We start from the raw sequence: 25567 nt of genomic DNA on the forward strand, positions 1-25567 counted from the left end.
TTCACCAGTAACCCCTTCTTTTGGTTTGTCTGATACAATTAAAATCTAATTTCTACATTTTCTGGATGACTTCTTGTCAGAACTGTGTTTAACTTGGGACTTTTAGACCAAAATGTAATTTTTGCACAACTACATTAACAGAAATTATCATCACAATCCCATTCTCTCCAAAAAACAGCTAGTATGAATTTATTGTTTCATCTACAGTATCTTCAAGCAAAAACTTTCAAATCTGAAACAACACAGTGAAAGAAGACAACATCAACACTTCATATTGAAGTTTAGACATTACCAACAAAACAAAATTATCTACAAGTGGCTCTTTAAAAATTTATAAAGCTGAGTATCAAAACCAAAGAAAACTTTCAACGGTTTAGCCTGAAAACAAGAGAATTTATAAAGATACCAAACCACTAAATATATGTATGTGAAATGGTTCAGAAAATAACTACATAGCTTAGATATCAGCAGTAGGAGAGGAAGATCTCTAACATGCTAGTTCATACCCAGCTTCAGGCAGTATCCACTTTTTGACTGCTCATGCAAATTGAATGGATTAATTTATTTCAGAAACAACAGCCTCAAGGAGTCAAGCATTTCTAAGCACAGAGTTGCCAGTTACCACTGCAGTAAACTACCAAGATGATTTTTTTTTTTAATAAAATAGAAAAAAAAATAGTATCTCCACAGAAAAAAAGCTTTACTCAGTAGAAACCTCAGGAGTGATGGTAAGGGAACAGACTTGCCTTCAAAAATGGCCTGACATTATTTCAGCATCTCTCAGGGATTACCACCAGGGCAGAAGACTCCCAAGGATATTCCAGTCAAGGCTTCTATGATGCAGTTTGTGCTGGGTGTGGTAAGCTACATGATTTAGTATTCCAAAGAATTGTAAGCATCTCACTGATCTTGCCTACTACATTAATATAAAGTACCTTACTCAATACTCAAAATGTAATCAAATCTCTGAAACTCAAATAATCCAAAGGTAAATATTTATGTGCAACTGACAGCAGATTTCTAATACTTTTAACACCTGATTTACATCAAGAATATGATCTCATGTGTCTATTCTTTATTTGAGGTGGAAAATAAACCAGTACAAAGTATTTGTGCTCATTTAGGAAAATCATATCTCTGCAAAGGATACTTGTGAAAAGGATCAGAACAAATTTTCTCATTACTAGAATACCATGCCACTTCACACTTTCTACATAGTTTTTCTAAGAAATCCAATTTGTTTTAGAGTTTAGAAGAGAGTTAAAAAGCAGTTGTACCTGGATTGAAAATAAACAGCCTGAACCAATCAGCCTCATGAGAGAATCTCAGTGCAAATTTTTAAGTGGAGCTCTGCTTGGAATTTCAACAAGGTAATTAGGTATAGACCACTTCAAAGTGGGACATGTCTATACTGATCACTGAAACACACAGTATTGCAGAAGGGGAGCCAGTACTTCCAACACCATCTGAATAAAACATGGATTTTTAAAAAAATCTATACAAGAAACATAGGAACAGACAGAGAATATCTGAGCAGATCTGCTTTTCATTTTTTTCAGCTAACATTATTTATGCCCATATCAGAAGTTTCTTTGGAAGCACCAGAACTTAGCTGCTGGCTCCAAATACCTTAATATAATTAGAGTGGTTTTAAACGTTAGTTCTGGTATACTTCCTAACCCTTCTGTGCAGACTGCAGGGTACTGCAGATCTAGTTTGTCTTCCCTCTTGCTGATCTTAGACAGCATCACAGGTCAACTTGTCCTGTTGGAACTCACAAGTGTGTGCCCAATGTCCCTCCACATCACACACAGTATTACCTTTGCTGACACATGATGTATGCCAACATCTCAGCTTCTTTCTTCTGCCTGCCCATTTTCTGCTTTCAAACTCCAAGCTTTTGTGACAATCAAGGGAAAACACATTGTGTGTCACTGTATTATACATTGCTGAGATTGCCTGGAACATTTATTGTTTCTAATAAACTCTTCCTCTCTGCTCACTGACTCCTTCAGAAGATTTCAAAGTCAAAGCTCCTCTTCACAAAAGCTAAGTTGCTATTATACTAATTGTCTGGTGCAGAAGAGGGACTTAGGCCATTCCTTCCCCTCTGGCTGCAAGCACAAGTGAAACAAGTGTTTAATCACAGTATCTGAGAAAAGAATTGGCTGCTGGCCTCCAAGTTAGTTCATGTTGCAAAACAATAGCTAACACAAGTTGTGCACCTAGCCACTATTTTAGCAAAAAAAGACTTACATGTGTTACACAATATCCAGATTTTTTAGAAGGAAAAGTGAAAATTCACTTGTCTTTATCCTAAAATAGAACTACTTTTCCGTCCGCTGGTTTGGTGGTTTTTTAAAAATTAAAACTGCAATTAATATATATCCCAATGCCCAAACAGATATATTTGCACCAACAATATATTTTGCAGACTGAGGTGAACAGACTCAGTGAACTAAAACTTTGCCTGCCATAACATCAGCCAGTTGCAAAGGTGCACTGTCAGAACTGGGAATACAGGCCAAAATTCCTGGCTCCCTCTCTAGAGATCTAGACAGAATTTCACTTTTTTCACTGAAAGTATTTCACTTTTAGGATGGAATACACGAAGAAAAAATAATGAACCTGCCTTTTACAACAGAAAGTTATTTGATAGATGACTAAACAGGTCATGCCTTCAAATTACCATAATGAGATTCAGGGCTGTTTTTTGGAGCTGTTTGTTTATTTTTAAAATACAAACATACATGCTCCTTTACAGTCATATTTTGCTCAATGAGCTTTAGAAAAAAAATCTGCCATATTCTGCAGCCTTGCAAACTGAGACCATATGTGAGCATCATGCACACCACAATAAAAAGGCAAGCTGAGCTGCCTGCTCAGCTGAACATCTCTTCCTGCTCATGGACACAGATGGAAGCAGCTGTTGCCACTAAACAACTCAGAGCTAAAATGCATTCGAGAAACTCTGCTCCATTCCCCAGGCAGGACATGCTGTAATGGACTGCAGCAGAGCTGAATGGGATAGAAAGTAAATGCAAGTAATGAGGTGGTTTGTCATTTTCCCCTCATCTCCTGAAATGAGCTAGGAACACATACTCATCCAGCTTTGAGAAATTAAAAGACAAACACAAATACCACTTCCTCCTGTAATTGCTAAGCTAAGCAGACAGACAGAAAGTGCACACTTTTATTTTACAGCACAGCACAACCAAGAATTAGGCTTCTTGCACCAAACCACTAGAACATGCAATTTGCCCATCAGGTCACTGTAAGGGGATGAAAAAAGTAGTGTCTGCAACACTGGCTTATACTGAAAAAAACAAGGAGGTGGAAGGATGAGGTAATGGAAAGAGGGAAAGCAGTTTATCACCCCACTCACTCTTCTCTCGTAGAAGACACTGAGCACTCAGGAATAGCAGAGGACTATGCTCCTACTCATGACCTTTCTTTGAAAAAGTGCAGTGCAAATTCTCAAAAAGTAAAAGTCAGGGAGGAGGCAGAAATTTGGCATTCCAGCACTCCCACTCCCAGCTTAAAACTTCAAGGCAGACCAGTTGCTATTTCACAGTCTGCTGCTCTACTTTCCATGAACCAAGAATGCTTAAGAAATTCTAATTTAATCTCTGCTTAATTTAATCTCAGGCTAATCATGTTAAAACTTTTCTTCTGGAATCTTTAATGTCATCAATGGCAGTAGTGGGCCACTGGAAGTGAACATTCAATAAGAAAACTAAGAATCTCCTTGCTGGAGGAAAATGAGCCACAAATTCCTTTTATTGAGGATTTTAGATACAGGTTAGTTTCATTTACATGTTTGTGGACAGGCATGCACCTTTAGCAGGAGAAATTACCTGTAAATCAATACAGAAATAACACAGTTCTCTCCAATATTTATCAAGTTAGGAGAAACCATTAGCAATGGTACTGAAGCATATGTATTTATAGACTGGAAAAGGTATTCCTGCTTTCTGCAGCTCATGAAATAATTTCTCTTGTAGGAAGCAGCTATAATACTACACATTGCAGCCTATGCAACTGCAGATATTTACAGTTATTTATGTGATTGAAATATTAGAATGACTGTGCTGAATCAATCCACAAGACAAGAATGTCTCAAGCCTCAAAACCAACAAAATATCTGATTCTTCAAAGAAAAGTTTGACTACCACAAAATGAACAACTCTATAGGGAATGTTTTCCCTAGAAGCTACTTGAGCCATAAGTTTGTAACTATGACTTTTTTTTTGAATGTTTGAAAAATGTTTCACATTTGCAGCCTATGACATTTTTAAGGTAGGTTCCACATATGGCAGGGGCCCCATCTCTACATCATCAGTTCTGCACCATGTAGCCAAATTGTCTGATCTCCAAACGAACTATACCTCTTATAAACAAAGAACTGCAATTTTTGCATTTCTACAAAGCAAATAAATTTGTAGAAGTAGTTAATGCTGGATGCTGTTTTCCACTGTGGAACTACTTTGCAATTAAATCATTAAAACTGCCAAGGCTTACACAAAGAACACACAGTATCTCCAATATTCAGGTATTATTATATAGGTGCAGTTCTGTTTGGAAATGTAGAAGGTAAATATTTCTCACCACTGGCCCTTCAGAGATGTTGAGTGGGTAATGTGAACATGGGGACAGGAAAGCACACACCTGCAAGTTTTATTTGCAAGTTTCACTCCCCATTCTGTCATCTAAAAACTCCATAAATTTTCCATTTCTACAGAGAAACTGCCAGTATCTCCACCCAGACAGCTGTACTTTTCCTTTCATCAAATGGAAAAGGGTTAATTCCAAACTACAAGTGAATGTTCCTACAGTCACCTCCAGACTTTATTACTTAACCAAGCAATGAAGCAAACAGAAGAAAAAAACCCCAACAAATCAACAATTCCATGAATCACACAGAAATTGTTTTGCTTCCAGTGACAGGATCAATGTTTAAGTTAAGCACTGATGTCATTTTAATGGCACACCCTCCCCTGCTGCAGGACCTCACCCTCCACAGCCTGTGCCCAACTTTCATCCCACCCAAGCACATCCATTAGTAAGTTTGAACTTCTGCAGCAGGGTGCACTTATGTTTGCACTGTATTTTAAATCATTTAATTGTTCTACCTGTTTTTTAGCAGAGTCAAATCAGATATAACAATAATTACAAGCAGAACAATGAAAATAACAAAAAGATTCAGTAGAAAGAATCCTCAATTACTTAATTGCCTTTTAAATCTTATACATTCAACTTTGCTACTGCCAGTTCTTTAGAGATAATAATGGCTCAATTCATCAGCTCTTATTTAAGAGTCAATTACTGTACTTGTAAAATTTAACTTTAATGCAACTGCCACCCAAGACCTCTTCATTGTTGTTGTTGATTGACTCCTCAGGCCCTTGCCTCAAAGTGAAATTCTTGTCACTACTGCAGCATCTTTCCCTAAGTCTCTGCTTTTCTTCTTCTCTATCACCATCAAGAAACCAATTCCCAATCTCAGAATTTCCATCTACCCTCCATCCTAACTCTCCCTGGTAAGCCAACACTCTTGCCATTCTGACTATAACACTTTCCCAGAAGGCAAGGGGGAAAAAATAAGCCCATCCATACCAAGAGACACTGAATTTACAGAAGTTATTTCTCTTGCAAAGAAAAGCAGTGCATTGTAGTAAAAGTTATATGGAGAATAACCACACAGAGAAGTTAATCAGAACAGGGTAACTCTGTCCCCATAGTCTCAAAGACTTAAGGAGCCTCACAGATTCCTGACCATGCAATTTATATTCCCAATTTACATTGTTTCCCACTCAGCTGCCTGCATCTCATGGGTTTGCACACAGCACCTTCCTTTTCCTCCCCACACCTCACATGCTTTGAGCAGGATTCAGCTGCATGAAGCCACCAGGCATTTTGCATATGGAAATAACAAAGCAGGAGAAAGAGCAAAGCCTTATTACAGACAGATGTTGCTGCTCTTAGTGCAGCTCCATGCTCAGGAGTCTCATTAGAAAGAATATTGCTCCCAGTTGCAGCCTAACAGTGGAGAGAAATACAACAGAAGCAAAGCAAGTTGTCTGCTTCTGACAAGGGAACATTCAATAAAAATCTAAATTTGGCACCTTAATGTCTTTGAAATCAATCAGCCTTTAGAATTCCCTGCCACATGATGCTAACCATGGAATACAGCGAAGTTTAGTACACTGCAAATTTTTATGGCTGTCAGGAACTTTTAGCTGCTCATACTATTAATGCCAACAGTAAGACTACGGGAAGAGATGTGAATATCTGCTGTTTAAGATGTTAAGCTTTTCATGTCTCTGGCTCAAACCATAACAAATAACTTCACACTGAGATAGCAGGATTCCTTACGGTGAGATTCCATGTTCTTCCTAAACTTGCCTTTTCTCCAGCTAAATAATGGTGCCCTCTCTTTCTTCCTGCTTATTCTGCTCCTCAATACTTGCAGAAGCATTGCTACTCTTACACATGCCCAGGACTCTGACAGGCCTTGCCCAAGCAAGGACATGGCTTCTTTCAGCCTGCTCACAGCTATTCAGTCCTCTGCCATCTCTATCTCATCTCTTCTCAAACTACCACAATATTAAAAGAAAGCAGTGAATAAATGGTACAGTAAAAGGGTACTGAACAGCTTTCCCCTCTTCTAATAAGGTTTTTAATGCCTAAGGCTAGATCGGATGTTTCTCTTCATGTTAGCACTAGCACCAAGTTACTGTTTCCTTTCACTATCAAGATTTTGGTGCTACCAAATAGTAATAAATCTCAACTAAACATTCTCAAGAAATTAAGTTCTAAAATTAGACTTGAAAGTAGCATTTTAAAAAAACCTCTAATGAACATTAGAATGGGGGAAGATATAAAAAAAAGGAAAACTGACTGAAGTGGTTTCAAAGCAGTGTAATTGTATATTAGCTTCTAGCATTTTATGATCACAAAATGAAATTATCTTTCTTACACCGAATTATGACAAATTGTTTCTTAGGTGTGGAACAACACAAAACTGGTACTACCAAAAATCTTCAGCTGAGGCAAGGTATCTTCAGCAAAAATTTTTATCTCCATTATGATCTTGTGGTCAGATGACTATTGCATGGCCTAGCAAAACCAACTTCAATGTGAATATATTTCTAACCTGTGGCTAAAAGTACCAAAGTAAACATTCATCTGCATCTGTTCCATTATTTCCACTTGCAGAACATGAAGGTGTAAGTACACCATGTTCTCCACAAGCTTCAGGAGACAGAACAATTCAGCTAGAACATTCCAACAGTGAAACCAAAACCAAATATGCCCGAGACAGAATATGGGAGGAAGGGAAAGGCAAATTGCCTTTCAGACCCATCCCAGAAGGGCAGCAACTTTTCATTATTTAACATTTGTAAAAACCTTTAATTCAGGCATTCAAATAAAACCTTCATGATATGCAAAATCTCTACATGAGAACGCTGCTCCTAAAAAATGAATATATAAAATCGAATATAAACATACCAACTGCAAAACTGGATGAAACTCTCAGATCACTGCTTTTTGTTTATGACAGAGCGATTTTCGTAAGAACACTTGGTTTTTGTCAACTACAGATAAATCACTTCACTAAGGTTATAACTATACAAACAAACCCATCAAAATTCAAACACGTTCAGATGGACAGTTTTGCAATTCCATGTGAGAAGTTCTGGGTTTTTTTGCTGGAAGTGCTGGATTTCCCTAGCCCAAATAACTACCAGTTGCTAATAGCCTAAATGAAGTCATCTGGTCATTTTCTAATTGCCACTTAGACCCAAACCAGCCGTAAGGACACAAAACAGAGACACCAAAACCTAAGATTATCCTGGTAAACAGCCCTTTTGGTACCCAAGCCAAGCAGCAACCACAAGAATGCAGTCTGGACACGATGAAGCTCTTGATATCCAGTCCTTGCCTCCCCGACTGACCCCTCATCACCCAGAATATTTCAACAATTTCTGCAGGTTTGCCACGAGACATGATTGTGACTACAGCGTGATACAGAATAAGCAAACTTCATCTTACAGCAACAATATCCAGCTTCTCCCACAAATGTAAAGCTATAAATACTTTACTTGTCCAAGACCAAGTCCACACGCTAATTTTCATGAGATTTCACTGCCATCATCTATCAAGACCAACCTAAGTATTTTCCCCAAAAGTATTTTTTAATTAGATCTTGTAAGCAATATATTAAGTTCTTTTCCTTAGAAGCAGGATCTCATTCTGTGCAAGTTTAAGATACCAAAACCCACCTAAAAAAGCACACTGATTTCTTGCATAGTTAATTCTTTGTTACTCTTAAGTATTACAGCTCCAAATTATGTTTCCTTTCAAATAACTGAAACATCTCTTTAACAAAGCAGCAAACTGTAGCGCAGCATGAGCATTGTCACTGTCTCCTTTAGCAGATAATTTCATTTCACCAGTGCAAATTTTATTGTAACTACCTTCCACTACCTCTCCCCTCTCAAAGTTTTTCTGTTTCATAACACTCTGGAAACCCAACATCTTGCTTTGAAACAGCTTTGAAACCCTGGCTTATGGCCAACTTGCAACTGATACTACAGTTTAAATACCTTCCTAGCAAAGTTGCACAAACTTCAAAACACTCTGGGATCAGTCATTAAAATGTTTTTGTTTCAGTTACAACGCTAATGAAAACCAAATGTCTACATTTATTTTAGCCAGCTTAATGGTCTAGAGACTTTGCTTAAAAGAAAGCTCTGAATCAACCCTCATTTACTTGACTGAACAGATTAGCAAAACAACACTGTACAAAGATACGGATAATATTTTTAAAAGATTTAATAAGAGTCTTTCAGGCACACATTCAATTAAGGAGGCCCAATTAATCACCTCAATTTTCTTCTTCTCTGAAGTCTTCAATTACAGCACGCTCAAAACTATGCACTTTGAGCTGCAACTTTACAAGGTTCAATTTGCAAAAAGATTTAAGATCCAAAACTAATGCTGTGCTACAGGATAGGCTATTGCAAACCATGTTTTTGCTATCCAAATAAGGTACAAAATACCAGATCCTGCCTGAAGTTTGAGCTTTCCCAAAGTGAAAGATATCACTGTGTTATGCAAGTGTATCTCTCAGTTATACACACAGCACATTCAGTGGACATGGGAATATTCTGGGTGGGAATTTCAGCATGTTAAATGAAATGCTCCATACAAAGCTGTCTTTCAGCTGAGAGTCATGACATTCTGCTGCTGCTTTAATCCATACCCTCTACAATTAAGCCAGCAAATTCTATGCTGGTTTTGTACAGCCTTAGCAATTCAAAACAAATTGATGTTTCAGCAACATTTTATCCCTAAATTAATTTTTGAACACTTTGTACATACTTCTCCATAGCAAAGAACACAGAAGGTCTGCTAAAACAAAATCAACACAAGCTGACACAAATATCTACATTTTCAGAAACAAACACTGGTGACCATCATTTGTATCTCAAGATATTTGGAGAATGCACCACCTGTTTCCAACTAGCTCTCAAACTGTTCGACCGCACGATTAATGACAGCTGCTAAAAAGTCTAAAATATCAGGGAAAACAAATAAAAGTTTAACAGCAGCCATGCAGGACTGAAGAAAGCCACGTTCTTTTGCTAAATATGAGTCATTATAACACATACAATACTCCAATAATGTGTATTTGCACTTCACAGACTTCCTTCACCACCATTATAACTCAGAAGTTAAGGGTTTCTGTCTGCAGGAATGCTGGCGCCTGTGCGCAACAACTATTTCTAGGACAGGAGGGTGAGCAGGCTGCCTGTGCACTTCTACAGTTTTACAGACCTAAGAAATCCCTAGCACAGACTTCCCAGTACACATCCCTAACATGCACATCCATCCTATTTAGCCAGAAACACAGAAAACAGAGCAAACAGCCTGCTCAAGAGGTCACACCACATGCACAGATGCCAACCCAGAAAAACATTTTAAATGAATGAATATCATATCATCAATTTTTTATTCCCTAGAATGTGTGAAAACTTATACATAGCAAGGAAGTAAAAGCTATAGATAACTATCAGCCAGTAAGTAGACTTTAGAACATCCACTTAAAGTGCATTGCTACTTGATTTGGAAGAGCAGTTTACTTATGAACACTGGCATTCTTGCCATGCTTTCAAAAGTATGTAGAACTCTCCCTCTGTAAAAATCCTTCTTTCTAGCACAGCAAGACATTGAAAAGAGTAAATTTTTGTATGCTTAATTCAGAGTTTCACAAAAAATCACATGCTAACAGTAATTCAATTGATTTCTCTATAAGAGGTTCTTTTCCAGAAATTAGAATACAGAATTCTGGTACTAAGAAGCTAATAACTGCTTTTCTGTTAATCCTAAAAGGAGGAGAAAAGAATAATACAGGAAAAAAGGCATACTCAAAATTAATACACTCATGTTTCACAAAAAAACCCAATGCAACATAAAAGACTTCCAAGGTCTTAAGTCTCTGACCTCGTCACGACTTTATAGATGATGGACATCACATCAAGAGCACCACATGCAAAAAATCCCTTCTTGAAGTTTCAGCCAAATTCTCACTAAAAGCAACAGGTAAGAAGATCAAATAGTCCAGCTATTTAAATGAGAATGGAAAAAATAGCTGAGAAGAATTTCTTATTTCTTTATATTGTCAATCCACATACCTGCTCTTTACTACTTTGAGAAAGACATACTGTTTATACAGTTATTTCTCTTACGTGGATAAGTATGAATTCAACCACACCCTTCCAGAAACTTCAAAAATATCATTTCTCAGTATGAATTTTCTCAAACTCTGGCAGCCTTACAGAACAGCCACAGCTCCAGCCAGCAAAGAGGTCCTCTTGTGAAGTTTCAAGTAGATACAATGCCTTTATTTATTAAACTGAGCATACCTGCCTATCACAATTTCTCTCAGGCATTCAGCACAGAAGATTAATAAGGAGCATGTGGATCAAACAAGCAATACCCCCCGAGATCAAGAATAACAAACTTCTGCAAGAACACAGTTGGGGGTAAGTTCCTGCTATCAAGTACTGTTTGCACAAAGCAGCATAGAAGTGCAAATCACGAACTCTCAGGAGACTCCCACATCCCATCTGCATACAAAGGGAATTTTAAGTTTTAAACCTAACCTATGGTTTGGGACAAACTTTTCAAATTTGCCTCTTTTAAACAGTAATACACATTTATGCCTCTCTCAAAGGAAAATAACTACACCAGAAGCAGATTACAGAGCAACCGTAATACTGAAGAATTAAGTCTCATAAATTCAGAATATTAAGATTGATTTTTGTGGCTCAGAGAACAAGTTTCAGGTCCTTCACACTGACACACTCATAGGAGCAGTCACCCCTTTTGGGATAAGAGAACAAAATTCTGAGTATCTTTTTTTTCCATCCTGACATTCTGAATCTGGGACATTTTCTCACTGCGTACTAAGGATTAACCAGAAAGTATTTAATACAGGTTACTCTGTGAATATTTAGGATCTTGATGGCTGGTAGTGTCAGCTCTGGAAGATGGCTGTTGGGTCAGGCCAAGAGGATTGATGGAAAATGAGGTAATTGAACAGATGTACACAGCACTTTGGGTTTGCTTCCCTGTCACTAAGGCCAAGTGGCCTTTCTGTGTACAGCACAATTTCCAGGTATGGGAAATAAACATATGGGATGATTGAAAAAAAACCCAACACACTAAACAAAAACATGGTGGCTTTTTGCCTAGAAATCTACTTGGAAATTAGGCTTGAACTGCTATAAAAGCATTCCAACCCAAGAGCACTTGGTCACTGGTGATTATCAGCAGAAGACACAGATTGGTATTGTTAAGACAACATCTAATAAAATGAAATAAGTATGGACTGCAAAAGGCATTCATCCCCAAGCATCCCCATGCTATAACATCCTGCTGAGTTTGTACTTTTGGGGGATATGGGCTATATTAGAGCAGCATGTGGAGCCAATACCACATCAGGCCTCACAACCTGAAGCCAGAAATTAGTTTCTCGGTGATTCCAGTAAAGATTCGCACAACTTAATTTAGTCCTGGACACATCTTAAAATCCATGCCTGCTTTATTCCCAAAGAAAGCCAGACTACAGCTTGTCTCACTGCTCTGCAAGGGTTCCCTCCCTGGCACACACTCCTGACTGATGTTTGGCCACAAGGAAGGACCCAATTAAACTGCATCTCCAAAGAGGTGCAGGAAGTACAGACGCCACATTTCTCATTCTGAAGGGAAAATGCAGATGTTTAACGGGGGTGGTATTTAGCTTGCACAAATCACTCAAGATATTTTGCACTACAGCTATAACAGCAATGAAAGAGCTCTTCTATTAAACACAAATAGTTTAAACCACAGCTATCTCTGTACCTATCACTTCACAAAGGCACCTCTGGCTATTGCTATGGGTACTAAACCCAGAGAACATCTTGTCACCTTCATCTGGAAACTCAGACCTACTACACTAAAATTAGCACACTGAGGGTATTTCATTTACACTTCTTAAAACACACAAGACACTTCTTTGTAGAGATATTTCAGGGGTTTGGAACACACAAGGTGTAAGACTACCACACTTTTCTCAAAATACTTTCAATAAACTTTACATGTGAGGTAACTTTAAAAGGTTGACAGTAGAGCTCATATGGGAACTGACTGCTACAGACTGATCATGCCCAGGCTTCTCCCTCACTGAAGAAACCACCTTTGATTATGAAGTGGAAAGGCATAGAGTCATTGTGGCTGCGGAGTTTCACAATTAAGTCCATCACAGAATGTACACAAGGATCAATTTTACCAAGAAAATTGCTGCTAATTCTTTTACTCCACTGAGAGTGGTCATCCATTTCTAACAGCTGCTACTTTAACAGGTGTTTCTCTTATCTTTCACTTTCCACAACAGGACATTCACCTTTTCATTCTTTTCTACTGTGTTGCCTCTTGACTTTTTTTCCACTCTTCTGGCTTATTTGACCCAAAAATTAACCAAGTGTCCTGCAGCAGTTGTTTGTCTTGTCCTTAAGGACTGCACAGTTTACAGTGAGACATGAGCAGCACGTAGTACCTTCACTATGACAAAGACAGGGTTTGTTTTCCTCAGCTTTCAAACGTGCCTGCCCATTCCTCTTGCAGAGTGACCTGGGAAAGGAACAAGTTAATGTTTGATTTCTGGTTTAATGGTGTACTTTTTCTAATGGTTATTGACAGCAGACTCTGGTGCTGTGCAGGTTGCTTGCATGGGCTCCAAAGTCAGCAGTCTGTATTTCTGAATTGAGATTTGAGAGGTTACATAAGCACATTTATCTTTGTGGTCTTTATTTTGGAAGGGGAGAAAAGCATATAAGCAGCTAGGAAGGAGCAAAGCAGATGACTTGGAAGGCAGAGAACAGACCAGAAACACACTTCAAGTGTTGTATTAAGTAATACAACAAAATGCTCTCTCACAGGCATTTCATCTACACATGCAGGAGTCTTATGGCTTAATTTCCTTGTTATGCCAGTTCTTAGAAAAAATTCACCCAATCTTCCCAATCACAAGTCTAGGACCTCTTTGCTTCCTGCAGGTGCATGAGATGCAGCACATTCAGCAGCAGCAGTTCCTTGGCTCTGGGTGTGTGCATTGCCTCCCTATTTCAATGCTGACTGACAGGACTCCAACACACTATGCCGGACACACAAAATCAGCAGGGTCATTTCATGGCAGAAGGAATAAAGCACCCTGAACAACTGACAAGCAAGCGCAAAGTAAGGATATACACATGAACATCTCTGCATTAACTCATTTCAGAGTGAACGTAATCCATTCTCAAAGCAAACAGCAGAATTTACATTCACTGGCCAGTTAACTCCAATGAGAAAAGCAACACTTGAAAATAGCTACCATAAACCTACTCTACCTCATTCCTCTGTAAACAAACATTAAGAACCTGACATATCCATGGCAACTTGTGCTGTGGAAACAAGAATTCAACACAACCTTTAAAAAAACTATGCCAGTTCTTTTACAAAGAATTCACTGAGAGAACTATAAAACCTGTAGGGTGATACTGTAATAATAAATTTAAATGTCTGTGCAGGTCTAACTTAAACAAGCACCTGCAGGAAGAAGCCTGCAGGGATTTCAGCCTGATGTACCAGTTTTCAAAAAGGTATTTCATTGCCCTGAAGACTCCACATGCCCTCTTACTCTTCAACACTGCTGGTCTGTTAAACCCAAATGACATCATACAGCATCACTGTCAGCCTCTCAAGGAACTTAAAAAATAAATCCTTTGACTGTATTGCTTTAACACTGCACCGAGACAAACCAGTTTATGCCAATGCAGCCTCCTTAACTAGAAAATAACAGAACTGGGATTCCAATAAAATCTAAATTCTGCAATCTTTCTGTACCCTTATAAATCATGAAGAAAGTCAAACTACACTATACACCTGAAGTCGCTGAGAAAGCAACGTTGTCTTCAACAACAGCAGTGAAGGGAAAAAAAGCAAAGGAAGAAAACAAGAGTTTGCATTTTCCATATATAAAGGCTAAGGAAAATACCACAGGGTTAGATATTTTTAACTGATCAGAATTTTAAATTATTGTTTTTTAACCTGAGGATACTCTAGCAGAAGAATTCAAACACAACCTAGGAATTCATGAATGAAAACCTTGGGCTTACGTACTAACTTTTAATGCTGAAAGACAAGTCTGAGAGTTTTAATTCTGTAGCTACAGACAAAAATTAATCCTTACAGCATTACATTCTGTGTGTGGAAAACAGGGCCAGGAATTAAACATGCCCTTCAGCAAATCATAATTCAACAACATGTCTAAGATTAAGATGCTGACAGTTCTGTCTCCCAGGCCCAAGTTCCTGCTACCAGAGCACACTGTGTCTTATTCATGCATTTTAATTGCCAGGTTTAGAAAAAAAAGGCTTGCAAGATAAAGGCTGCTATCTGCTAATGAGGGAATGGTTTATTTTATATCTTAATTCTGACTCGGAGGAATGAGCTAAGCGGACTGAAATCTCAGAATCTGATATCAAACTTACCATGGGGTTTGAAGAGCCTAATTTCTCCCTCATCCCCAAAGCAATTTTACGTACAGCTGGGGAAGAAAGATGATTCTGGAAGTTTGTAGCCATCAGTACACACTTAGTGTATCAACTGGAAGATATTTACAGACATGAAATGGAAGTGAGCCAGAAGATTTATAAAAGTATTTCCCCCTCTCCCCCAGTGCAATATTACTTTCTTTGAAGAGCAGGGAGTGGAAATGAGGGAGTACAGATGTGCAATTTTGATAGCAAGATCCATTATCACAAAATGAGAAGGTGATTAACATGGGCCCAGTGCTATTAACCACTTTGATACCTTTTTAATTCGAATGTCCCTGCTTTCTAGAAACCCTTCTAGGATTTTCTAATACTCTAATGGTTAGAAAGGAGCTCAATAAATCAGCTAACCCTGCCTCTCAGGACTGGAGGAGAAAAACATGGTCTAGACATAGTTAATCTGTGCCTTATGAGGCACTCTAAAAATGGAAATATCACAGTCCTCCCAGGCAATCTGTTTCTGTGGGCCACAGTTCTTTTCTAGTGTCCATTTACACTCTCTCTGTTGCAGTTTAAGCACATTACCAGTGGTTCTGTTGTCAGAGTGACCAGACCGAAAAATGCTCTCCTTGTTTATATCTCACCTGAAGAAAACTCTTCCTTTCCTCTGTAGTCCTCCATTCTTTAAGGGAAACACTTCTAATCTTTCTATGAATAAAATGATTACATTTTCAAGACTTCATTCTTTACTTTCCTCTATACTGTCTTGCAATCTAGCTTTTCCTGGGGTGAAATGCTTAAGCCTACCATGAAGGACTAACATGATATGTACAAACTCATCCTGCTTACATATCACAGTACATCCAAGTAATTTCCAGCAGCTGTGTTAACAGAATCATGTCTGGCTTCTCAACTGCAACATCCCCACAACTCTTTGCACAAAACTCATTCTACTCCTCCACAGTCTTCTTGCACAGAGATGATAAATGGAGGATCTTAAATCTTATCCCCATCCAAAAGGCATGGTTTCCTCCTTCCCACACTGCTTCTTCATTTTCCTCGAGTCACTCTGAACCCTATCCACGTTTTCCAACACACTCACAGCAATTCCAGGCTTGATACCATCTGCTGCTAATACTGCACAGTCTTAATGTTTCACTTAAGTCAAAATTAGTGACAGAACCCTGCAGAGACCATTCAGTCTCCACATCCTCTGGTCTGACAGTGATCCATGAAACTATTTAAGGCTTTTCACCAACTTTATGGTATTTAGAGAAACATCCTTGCTTCTAATAGAGAAAAAGCCATTAGAATAACTAACTAAACTAAAAACATATTTGTTTGCCCCAAAAAAGACTGGATACCATGCCATAAAAGGAGCTTTGACTGGTTGTCAATTTTGGTTTGAGAAAATTCACATTTATGTTTATCTAACACTTTTTGTACTTATTACTTGAAAAACTTATCAAACACTCCACATTTGTTGCAATGTTTTTGCAAGTGGACTCCAGATCTCTCATGCTTCTTTTCCACCTGACACACTTAGATACAGGTGCTGGGCTTGGCTTCTCTCCCTCTTTAAAGAACTTTATCTGTCTACATGGAAACTGATAATGTTTCTGGGACCAGGAAGCAGGTGAACCAAATTATCCTTCTTTAAATTTCACCTGCTTTCCAAATTAGCCCTTTTGTAAGTGCTTTTCATAATCTTCCTTATATAAGAAAAATTCCTGTGCTCCTGTTTCTGGTGTCAGGTATAACTACAGCTTATCCTAGAATAAAGATATATCTAAAGCAACAATTGTACTAAACATACTGTTCAAAATTTTTACGTTTTTCTGGGAAGAAAGTTCATTCAAACCTTTTCCAAAATGGTTGCAACCAATTGATTTTTTAGAATATTTTCACCACACAGGTCTTTTATTAGTTGTCTGCACCCCAATTTAATAAACACCCAGCAGCATCTCACATTCTAGTTAACAGCAGTCCAGTCTGGTAAAATGGGAAAACAAAGTCTTATGTTGCAGATGTAAATAATCTCACTGACCACCAAACACCTCCTCAGGGCTAAATGAGGTCTCTTGTCTCCTGTCCTGGTTGAGCTGTACCAACCATGCCTTGAGCACATCCCACCATGCCTTGAGCTCCTTCCATGTAGTGTCCTGCCAGGACCTTACAAGAACAAAGTATGACCACGTTATGGAGCTCAGCTGCTGCACACAGCAGCCACATCTACACCTAAAACTACCTGATACTGTTAATTATAGACAGCCTCTCAGGAAGCTGTCTGTACATGTCTAAACTCACTGGAAGGAGGTAACTGTGAGAAAGAAGAATTTAAGCAGTGGAACAAAACACCTGCCCTTCTCCATGGAATAGCCACAAGTGCTTGTTTCAGCCCATGGTTTATTACACTACACAGCACACCATGGAAGGCTACCCAGAAGCAGCTTGCAGAAGAGATAACTACATGCAATTAAGAACTATCAAAATATTTACTTTATGCAAACTTTTCACTTGCTGAATTTCTGTTTTCTACTCTGCTCCAGTCATTCTGCTCAAAGCTGTAACACAATGGGGAAAATTCATAACACAAATATGAACACAAATTTCCAGAAGAGACAAACAAGATACCACAGAACATCCTCTTAACAGGGTTGACAGCAGAACTGGTATTAAGTCTTGAAGAGTAAAGCAGTACAACTGTTTTGGGCTATCATTCAGACCCATTAGTATCAGATGACTAAATTTTAACTTAATACCTTAGACACTGAGGCACTGAGCACCAGAGCCTTCCCTGAACCTGAGAGGGCAATGACAAGAAGTAGGGTAGAGAAGAAATTTGTAGGTTCTACAGATTTAGCACCCTGAATTCTCAAATCAGCAAGGAACTCTGAACAGCATATTCAAACCACCTTTGGGGGTAAGAGGATACGATGCCAATTTAAGAAAATACAAAATCATATTGGCACAAGCAAACAGATGCAGTTTCTCCTGCCTAGGTAGTAAAAAAAAAATTAGAAAATAATTTATTTTTCAAACTCAGTGACTTCTTTACTGTGTATGCAATTAGTAAAGCCATAAAAAAGATGTTAAAGAGCTTTGCAAAGTAACAAAAGCTAAGAGAGGGGCAAGTCTTCTCCAACTGATTCAACATCACATATCAGTGATCAAAATCTTTTTTAAAAAAAAAAAAATAAAACCCCTTTCAATTTCCCCAGAAAGCAGTTTGCTTTGTAGAAATCAATCATATACAGGGCAATAATACCAAGCCCTCTTATGGAAAGGCCACAGAAAAAAAAAAGGAAATCTGTCTGGAGTTTGTGTTGGCCAGGCAAATCAATATACTTAGTCATAACTCAACTGCACTACTTACAAAGCAAGTAATTGTTTTCCGGCTAATACCATCTCTACCATTTTTTAACAGAGAACAAGTTGCCAAAGTACTCAGTTTGCAGCAGATCAAACTGGCTTTGCTTGACAGCAAAGAAAAGCAGAGAAAAGTGGTTTACTGATGCAACAGTTAAGCAGTAATACATATAAAAAGCCAGCTCCAGTTCACAGTCGACCACAACTACGTTCTTCAGCTGTCTTGGTGTATAAACACTATTACACAATGACATTTCCAAAAGCCTTAATGCAAACCTTGCTTTTTTAGTTCACAAAGTTTCAATGCCATAGAAAATACACGATGACTAATTCAGGTCCAAAAAGTGTTTAGGACCACTGAGGATCTTAGACTTCACTGTCACTGAAGTGAGTTCTAAACTATATTAATGATCTTATGTTTAGTTTTAATAATGGATTTTGGTTTTAATTCCATTATGTTTTTATAAAGCTATCAGCATGACATACATTTCACATGACTTAACTTCAAAGGGTTAAGATTAAGTTACTGAATTCTTGCAATACCTGCTGTAGTTTTTTATAGTATAAAAGAAGCTATCAACAATAAGTGAGAACATATGTTTAAGACTAGCTAGGGTAAAGTTTATTCCAAGAGGCAAAAATTCCCTTCAGCTTTATATAATTATTTAGAACAGCATACGTATTAAAGAAAATATTTTAACTTACTTGCATATTCAAAGTATGTGGCATAGAACTGTGTGATTTTCTAAGCCCAAAACATCATAACCACAGCAACTTTTAATTACTTAGTTCTCAAAATCCCCGTCTTCCTTCCTCCCACCTAAAGATATCTCCACATCACCAAGTTTTGATACAACTTCAAGAACTGCTGCCCAAGAGGGGTGTTTCAATATTAAATACTTTTACCATTAGAAATGGATCCTATCAGCTTTATTGCTGAGCACAGCAACTACTTTCAGTAAACACAACAGAGAGAAAATTCCTAAGAAAGTCTTTTAAGTTCACATCAAGTCTAAAAGCATTTTCAGTCTAAGCCTGAAAGTATCAAGCACCCTCTAAGTCTTACAACAATTAATAGGAAAGTGCAAAACTCGGAAGACCACAATTGAGCCTTTCCAAAAAAAACCAACCAACAAACAAACTCCAAAACCCCCAGCTTTAATTCCAACACTACCCTGAAGCACAAGTGTAATCTGAGCTGTACCATTCCACTCACATTCCAGGTAGAATGGATTTTGTGTTTACAAAATGTGTCTTCTCAAATCTCACTACTGATGCTCCATCCTGTCTATAAATACTTAATCACAAACACTTCATGAAAGGCAGCTCAAAGACACATCACTGGCAAATACATCTTCTCTAAGTTAAAACAGAAAAATTCTTATGTTGAACATACAATTAAATATGGTATTGGAAAAGAAGCCTGAAAGAGATATACATTGAAAGAAACAATTTCTTAAGTCAGTCGCTTTACATCTAAAATATTTTTTGAACATATTCATTGATCAGACATGTGCAAGTCTCAGGAAGATGATGCTGTACCTAAACTTTGAATGTGAAACAACTCTCAAGACTCTCTCCAAACATTCAGAAAACTAGGTACTTTTGAAAAGCATAGCACAAGCCCAGTATTAGCTGTGGCAACAAACCCTCCTGCCTTTGAGACTCCCTGGTTCAGCTGCAGCAGGCATGACTTATCACATGCAAGGATGGCAATGGCATAGGGAAATACCAGGAAGTCTAAAACAAGGCTGTTTACAGCCCCTGACCAACCTTGGTTACATAAAGAGGAAAGATAAGAATTAAAGTTCTAGGAGGGGGAGATATTCTTGTCAACCCAGGAATAACAACAGTTTAATTTCTGAACACTCTGGCTCTGCACAAGGAGTACTGCTGAGCATGTAGGCTTCACCCAGGAACATAAGTGTTTTCAGATGACAAGGCAAACATTTTCCCTTATTAAAGCCTATCTCCCTCCCATTTTATCTGCATGTGAAGTTCATTAACAAGGAGAAACTATACAAGACTAAACCACAGTATCCATCTGCTAATAGTTATGGCTTAATTCAGTCATTTTTAATAATTTGTGTTACATAGCACAAGAGTTATGTTGTACTACAGACAGCACAAGAATGTTTTTATCATGCTGTGTTTGTCTGTTTCTACAAAAACAACAATGCTATACATAAAGATACACAGCAAGACCTTTCTTCAGAGACTTGAATGCAGAAAGCTGGTATTATTTCCAGTCATATGTTGACTGTACCAACCCACCAGAAAGCAAGCATTTTATGCCTCCCATAGAGGATAAAGAGAGGAGCAGGAATATGAGAACAGGGAGGGCAGAAAGAATGTTTCCTTCACAGCTTCTGTAAACTGTGCACACTGTGACCAACACTCTGGGCTCTGCACCACTGAAGACATCCAGAATGGCACACTAACATGTCCCTCTTGAGGTTACCATACAGTTTCTCTCATTTTGGGCTCCATGTCATAAGCTGTCTCTGTACCACAAGACCTCTGGGTCCTCACCTGAGCACTCAGGTTTTCATCTCACAGGAATGGGCTCCACACACCCCTATTCTCATTTACTTCCACACACTCCAAGAACACACACCAATACAGTGAATAGTTCTTTTTCTGGTGCCTTTCAGAGGTATTTCTACTTAATTTTAAATGGCACTTTCCTGCCTATATATCAAACGGATTTTTCCTCTGTCTCTCCTCAATGCCACCTTTAGTAACCAGGAAACTTTATACTTGCAAGGTCTACAATACCCTACCATCACCACCAGCAACCTTTAGTCTTCTGTGGTCACTGGCTTTACCCCATTCCATTTCCCAACACCTCTTTTGTTGCTTTCCTTTGCCCCACTCACCTGGGTTGATTGCTTTCGCTTCCAGATCACCATCTGACACTGTTCTCCTTCCCACAAGTCTCCCAGACAGATTTATTTCTGTTAATATTGCCTGCTGGAGAATCTCCCACAGAGAAATTTAAGCTGCTATTTATAAGCAAAGAGTAGAGGTCAGCTTAAAAAAACCCAGCATTTTTCACCTTAATAAAACTGCTTCGCATACAGCTGAGAGATTCCCAACCAAAGACTCCTCTCTGTTATCCTAGCTTTCACCAACTCAGCTGGACTGTGCTCCCTGATGACCAGAATGTTTCTCAGAAGCTCTTGATTTCAAATCTTAGAATCATTAAGGTTGGAAAAGTCCTCTGAGATCGAGTCCAACCATTAACCAAACACTGTGAAGTCCACCACTAAACCACATCTGTAAGCACCACATCTACACTTTTTTTAAATGCTTCTAGGGATGGTGACTCCATCACTTCCATAGGCAGCCAGTTACAATGCTTGACCACCCTTTTAATGAAGGTACTTTTCCTAATATCCAATCTAGACCTCCTCTGGAGCAACCTGAGGCTGTTTCTTCTTGTCCTATTGCTTGGTCCCTGGGAGAAAAGACCAACTCCCACCTGTCTACAACCTCCTTTCAGGTGGCCATAAAAAGCACTAAAGTCCCCCTGAGCCTCCTTTTCTCCAGACTAAACAACCCCAGTTCCCTCAGCCACTCCTCAAGTGACAGGTAAAATTCACACTTTTTTGGTTACTGCAGGCCTCAAAAAAATCAGAATTCAGACAGAAATTTCCTGTGGCTCTTCTATTAATGTCATGACACATTTAACAACAGCATTAACGTATCACACCTCAAGAGGAAAACCCCTCGAAAGGGTATGATACTGAAAGAGGGGTCTCCTTTTTACAGTAAAGCTAAGAAGTATTTTGTTTACAACAAAACAGATCTGTTGATCATTATTTGCATTAAAAATTTCAGTGTCAAACAAGCAGCAGTCACAAATTTTTACTGCTTTAGCATTAGTCTCCCCTGATTGTGTGATTTAGAGGCTACAATCTACTCTTACACCAAAGTTAAAGCAACCTGCTTTTTTTTTTCCTCTTTTAATATAAGAACATTTTCACACCTTCCCATAGTATTTCATTTTTGCTGCACTTCACACCAAAACCCAACTGACTTTGTAAAAACCACCTACAGGAAATCACACTAAACTCAGAAATACCATATGGCTGCTGGACGAGAAAATAGCTATGGTTACCAAACCAAATTAACACCATTGATCACTTTTAAGAGAGATAGTTGTAGGCCTGCTAATTACCTGAGGTGCTTATTATGTATTTCAAAGTTTGAAAGTAATTCTATCCCTCTATCAAAGCCAGTAAATCAATCATCTCTGTTAAAGGCTTAGAGAAAAAGTCAAGCTTACTGCCCAAATAAATCTATGGCCAACATATGAGAAGCATTACTATGAAAGCCATTCAAAAAGCCTCCTCATGGGAAAGGGTAACATTATGAGAACTAAGTGTTTTCACATGTTGTTTTTACCTTTGTTCTTTAAAAGTCTTATTTTTCACCTCTTGTACGGCAAGATTTTTTTGGAGGCTACTAATCTGAATTCCATCTCTTTCTTCTCAAGGCCCCTTGGGACTGCTTCTTCCCCATCACTGTCCTTTGCTCCTGCTACAGTAATTTTCTGAGCAGTCAAAAATAGCTTCACATGGCATTCTCCAACAGAGCCAGGAATCCACGATGGTAGTGGATTTGGAAAGGAGTGAAAAAAAATTATGTGAAGAGAAAAAAAAACATATTCTCAGCAATGTCGTGACTCTGTATGCTAAGGAAGCTTCATCCTGAAGTCACGTCTCCAGCGCTCTACCTGAGTAACAGAAGGCAAATCCACTGAAGCAAAAGTATTGCTGTACAGACAGCAAAGCCCAGCCACTGACACTGCCCTCTCCCAGGTGCCTTGAAGGCAAACAGACGTCGCTGTGGCCTTATTTGTCACTTCATATAACCTGCAAACAACATTAACTTTGCTACAATGAGTTCAAAAGCAGGCTAAAAACATGGAAACCCCGACCACTGCATTTTATTCCCTACATATATACTGAGTCCCTCAAAAGAGGAAAAAAACCCACCTGAATCAGGCTATAAAGTTTCAAATCCTAAGGCAAATTTCCATTCTTTGTATCACTCCAGTGTAAAGTCCCAACTTCATCCTCCATCTGCTTTCAACCAGCATACACATTTAAGCTTCTAATCTCAAAATAACTGTGTCCTCAAACTAGGCTGTGATATTACTACAGGATATTATTCCCCTCACTCCAAAGGAGAAAACAAATCTTACTGTGGAATCTGATTTTTCCTTTTATTTAATGACCGCCAAAATATCCTACACTACAGCCACGGTACAGTTCAACCATTCTACTCTGAAACAGAACATGAATGTCAAAGGCAGTTTTGTTTTCTTACTTCAACAGTTAAAGGTAATTACTTAAGGAAAAAAGCCCCCACCTGGATGTTTGTTTGCTCCTTTAATTTATACTTCAATTTACATGGCCATTCAAGCAATCAGCACAGCAGCCTCCCAGTACTAGTTAGAGTTTCTGGGAGCTATTAAAAATCTAAAGAAGCACAAGTAATTTATTTTACATTCAGAGTAAATCATAAGTATATATAAAATAAATACAATCTCTAAAGGTTATATACATTGTAATATAGTGCGAAGGTTTCATTATGAGAGACTACATGAGAGACTACAAATCACATAAATCGCAGAATCTCCCGAGTTGGAACACAACCACAAGCATCATTCAGTCCAGCTCGTGCACAGGACAGCCCCAAGAATCACATCATGTGCCTGAGTGCTTTGTCCAAACACCTCTTGAGCTCTGGCAGCCTTAGTGCCATGCCAACATTTGAAGTATTTCTCTAATATACCTTTCCCTGGCCCCACCTTGGCTGTTTCACACTAGATCTCTTCCACTTCCATCCCTGCAGGCTGCTTGCTTCAGGCTCTTACACCTTTGCTCAGTTAAGAAATCCCTCATTCCTTCCAGTTTCAATTCATCCCATCTGCTTCCTTGCACCTTTCTTGCCTGTAGTTTCATCAGTCAACACTGTTAAAGCTGAGAACTTTTATAAACCCACTGGCAATTCAGATGCCTTGTCCTAAACGTTTCTTACTATTTCACAGGTTTGTCCAAGCCAGATATTCTATAACAAGCTACTTGCAATTCTGATCAGAGAGCTTTTGCTCATTTAAATCACACACATACTACAGACACACTTTGAGTAACTACAGCTCTTCATCCCTCTCCAGAAGAGCTGGCTCTCATTTACATCCATACAAAGCGAAACATCAACCATTCTGCAAAAATGTATTTTTCCATCTCCAGAGGCTGAGAAAAAGAGATGGAGTGTCCTATTGCCTTCCTCACAGAAAAGTTTTCCATTCAACTTCTACTATCTTCTCAACCTCTACTAGGACAAGGATGTGGAGAGCCCAGCAGGTGAACTGTCCCTGCTGCAGGAACTAACCCATTCCCAAAGTGGGGTGCAGGGAGAGCTCCTGCACTGGCTGCAGGTGCCAGCTCCACAGATAACGTGGGAACTGGCTGCTAGCACTGAATCCAGAAACCAAAGAGGCTTCCACACCCCTCGGGACAGACCTCTCTGCCTTGAGGGTCTCTCCAACACCCCTCCTGTATTTTCCACCACCACTGGAAGCAATGCTTAAGCAACCTTATCACAACATCGGCTGTGCAGACACAAGTCGGGAATTCCCGTATCCTTATTTCCCAAGACAAAGGGTGCCATATGAGCTCCCTTTCCAAACCACTGCCTGTAGACCTTCTGTTCTTGAGGAGTCTTTGCTGCTAACAAATGAAATAGGGAACGACAAGCAGCGTATGTCTGAACAAAGGGCAGGAGCACACGGAAGGCTCATTACATCTTAGTCCCTGACGAGCGGAAAAAGTTAGGTGCTTCAACACCTTTAAATAACGGAAAAAAAAAAAAAAAAGGCCCCAGGTCCCAGTAAAAGAAACACAAAAGATTCAGAAGTGAAGGTGAGGAATTAATTCATTTTTACAGGATATTTGAAGGTACGGCTCACACACACAAGGGCACCTCCGCCCCCACAGGGCTCTCCCCGCGGAGTGCCGCCACTGTCCCGCGGCTCCCCGGGGCGCTGCCCGGGCCGGGGGTTCCTCCCCCGCTACACGAGCTCGGCGCGGCCACTGCCGCCT

At 39.0% G+C, this 25567-nt stretch overlaps 1 protein-coding gene across 2 annotated transcripts in view; it reads right to left on the reverse strand.

The window, feature by feature from the left end:
• The window catches only part of DISP1 (dispatched RND transporter family member 1), an 86540-nt gene that overhangs the window by 60734 nt on the left and 239 nt on the right, over positions 1–25567 (reverse strand). The window contains exon 1 of one of the 2 annotated variants that reach the window (XM_085054726.1): positions 22863–24992. The exons of the other annotated variant lie outside the window; for it this stretch is intronic. The gene's annotated coding sequence lies outside the window, so the exon portion shown is untranslated. Of the gene's footprint in view, positions 1–22862; positions 24993–25567 lie in introns of those variants that run through there. 2 annotated transcript variants of the gene reach the window in all.

The sequence above is a fragment of the Lichenostomus cassidix genome, chromosome 3 (assembly GCF_008360975.1).
Source record: "Lichenostomus cassidix isolate B80296 chromosome 3, HeHo_3.0, whole genome shotgun sequence".
NCBI lineage: Eukaryota > Metazoa > Chordata > Aves > Passeriformes > Meliphagidae > Lichenostomus > Lichenostomus cassidix.